The sequence below is a fragment of the Taudactylus pleione genome, unplaced genomic scaffold (assembly GCF_031769625.1).
Source record: "Taudactylus pleione unplaced genomic scaffold, aTauple2 ptg000247l, whole genome shotgun sequence".
In the NCBI taxonomy this organism is placed as follows: Eukaryota; Metazoa; Chordata; class Amphibia; order Anura; family Myobatrachidae; genus Taudactylus; species Taudactylus pleione.
The window spans coordinates 2,118,088-2,121,652 of record NW_028284649.1 but is presented as its reverse complement, the minus strand read 5'-3'; positions in this window follow the sequence as shown (position 1 = coordinate 2,121,652).

The window sequence follows — 3,565 nt, the reverse complement described above, 5'->3', positions numbered from 1 at the left end:
CATCATGTAACTCTGAAAAAGGCTGCCATGAGGCAGCAAGCTTGTTACCTCCTTGGCAACTTGCACACACCCTATCGTTACAGCATGATGGTAAAACACATTATTCAGTGTCAACCTGGCATTGCACACTAGCTTATTTAAAAAAAAAAAAAAAAAAGTCCATCAGCCATGTTGGTACAGGCGGTTGAAAGATGACTTTATTGTTGAAAGTAGAGTGCGCTACTGCACAGACTCCATATTACTCCTCCAGGAAGGCTTCATTCCCCATTCCAAGATAGCCACTGACCTAAGTACTGCACATGCATGGCGCCATCTTGCCATTGTGTTAGTGCACCTCAGTGGTAGACAGGACTTCCACTTAGCTCCGGTGAGACCTGAAATCGATGAGCCCTTCCAATTTTCCTGTACCATTACCTACGACGCGATGAGCTGTATGACACCTTGCTACGCTCCAAACACCAGTGTGTATAACAGTGAGTACGGCTGTACCTGCTTTACCTTTAATAAAACCACTATAGTAGCTAAGTGTGCTTCTTGAAGTCTCAGGGATCTACTGATATGTAGCAGGATGTCCGTCGCCGCACTCCCGGAAAAAGGGTCCGACACATTCCTATTTTCCGAGAACAGCGGCAATTCCCACCCCTGCCCCTTAAATGCCTCTCTGTTAGGCCAGGCGGGACTCATTTGCACACTCGCAGAACGGGTCCTGCGCACATGCAGATTCCTGATAATCTGTAGTCTGCGTTCAGCATTGCACTTGCATGCAATGCTGAAGCAGCTCATTGGTTCACTCTCTGGTGCAATATATCCGTATATGCACAACTCATCGAACGCCCTTTCAGACAGAGTTGCGTAAGACTGTGCAACACCATTACTCGCATACCCTCAGCTCTGAGGCACGCACGGCGTGAAAACACGCAAGAAACGTTTGTAAACCTGTTCAAATCTGCAGTAGCCCTTTTGTGTGTTTACTTCCAAGACTTCCAAGTACTTCCCTGGCCCCTGCAGTAGTGCGTCATCCTCCAATACCATCAGCGAGGATGCCGGTTCATGGGCGCGGCCATCTTGCTCCTGCCGTGTGATGTTGAATCGTCCAAACAGATATAGCTCTCAGGTCTGCTGGGAATCAGTCACCAATCAGCAACAGGCACTGCCTATATAAGCTCTTCATGGACGTTCATTCAGTGCCTGTACAACGTCTTCTCAAGTCCTAGTATTTGGCTCCTGTTTCCTTTAAGTCTTGGACTTTCTATGCATGCCCGTGTTCTGCTCCATTGCCTAAAGACGCTAGTTTGGGTACAACCCGAAGCACCTAAAGACGCACATCTGCGTTTTCTTTCCACATCCCCGTGACGCATCTCTGTGTACTCCATCTGGAGTTCGACGCATCTTCGTGTACTCAAGACCCACACATATCGCAAGCTGAAGTCATCACTGTCTAGCTGGATATACCTCTACACTTCTGACCAGGAATTCTCATCTCGTCTTACTGGGCGAACCCCGGTGACTCGAACTCAGGATTCCGGCATCTGTCTACAGACGATATTCAGTGTCATCTGACTAGTGTCCTACTTCCTATACGCTGTTACCTTCAAGTCACAGATACTCAGGACTCACATGTTCTTCATTTGTTCATTCTGGACTATTAGTTCTGTTGCTACCCATCGTTCCCATCAGTATCCTGCTTGTTCCAATAAAACCTCGTATACTTCATATCAACTGGATTCTATCTTATTTTTTTATGAGGAAAAGCTATCTGAAGCCTCCTCAGTTTCTGCCACCTCGGTCCCAGCCCACAGAGCCTGCTCCACCACAGGCGGATAGTTTTCCCAGAGTCGTGACAGGCAGTTACTCTGGCTATTAGCTGGTAGTAATAATAATGGTACTCAACTGTGTGTATACACACACACACACACACATCCAGGGGTGTGACATTACATCTCCTGGCACTGTGGCAAAGTTTGGAAAAGAGGGCGGATCGTAGGTCAATTCTGATTAATGCAGATATTCCCCCAGTAATGGTTTTCATGCACCTAGCTGCTTAGGAGCACTCAGAGCAGAATGTTTCAGGATGAGAAAAACGACAGCTCGCGATAATGCAGCGTCTGGTGCTGGCCTGCACTTTATCCTGCAGAGGAAGACGCTAGAGGCTACTCTACGTACAGACTAACTAAACTCTCGCTACGTGTTCACATGACTAAGTAGAATGGCGACTTATGCTGCAAAGAGGAACTTTAGGCACTAGGGGGGTAGGTTAGGGTTAGGCACTAGGGGTGGGAGGTTAGGGTTAGGCACTAGGGGGAGGAGGTTAGGCACTAGGGGGAGGAGGTTAGGCACTAGGGGGAGGAGGTTAGGCACTAAGGGAGGAGGTTATGGTTGGGCACTAGGGGAGGTTAGGGTTAGGCACTAGGGGAGGAGGTTAGGCACTAGGGGAAGCTTATGCACTAGGGGAGGAGGAGGTTAGGCCCTAGGGGAGGAGGTGGTTAGGCACTAGGAGTGGGAGGTTAGGCACTAGAGGAGGAGGTTAGGCACTAGGGGGAAGGCTAGGTTTAGGCACTAGGGGGGAGGTTAGGGTTAGGCACTGGGGGGGAGGTTAGGGTTAGGCACTGGGGGGGGAGGTTAGGCACTTACCTCCGCTGTCGGGATTTACACCTGCCAGGCTCGTGTTGTCGGGATGTTAGCCGCCATCCCATTCCAATGCCGCACCCGCTGTGTTGTGCGACGCGATGACATCAGACGCGGTCTCGGATGGATGATGGCAAGTGCACTGATGGTGACTTACATGTATTTAGGTAAGTGATGTCTTTATCTTTGTATTCTTCCTGAGGAAAGTCGGCTACGACTGAAACGTTGATGTAAAGCAATAGTGGTCCTTTGACCCAACGTTAAACGTTCATCTCTTTTGAAGTGCCGCCGCCATCCAGCTCGTGTACACATTTACAGTGGAGGCCATCCTATGACTGAGATTGGGGGAGTGCCGAGCCTTTGCTACTATAGGTTTTTTTAATTGCGTTGCTCTTTAGTATTTTTGATTATTTTTTAGGCATGTAACAGTATATAAGTGCCTACTGTGATCACTCTCCAGGTCCCAATATCCGTATGTACCCACATTTGAAGTATGCATGTATAAACACATGTGCGTGAGCGTTTAAGGTCACTTTCGTGCATTTATAAGTCCATCGTCACCAGAAACATACATTCCGGAGGTTCCCTCTGATTTTATATAACCCCACAAAGAGTCCTTGGACCTCGGTTATTTCTACGCCAGCCCTGGCATAGGATCCGCAAAGTTGGTAGCAGATGTCACCAATGGGGTTCCTACCTAGCAGGTCTTCTTTGCATCCGATTGGTATTATGGGCCATCCAATCAGAGGTCTGCATAGTCTATGGAAGCAGACTGCGCTGTGCGTTCCAGTCATTGCGCAAAAAGCGCCTGTGGTTTCCAACATCGGGGAGACCTGTGAAAAGCGGGTAGGGGCAGCCTGTTATCTACCTGCCCTCTACCACTCTAAATAGTACACAAGCCCTTCAGTACGTTTAAATAATATTACTAAGAGGAATCGTG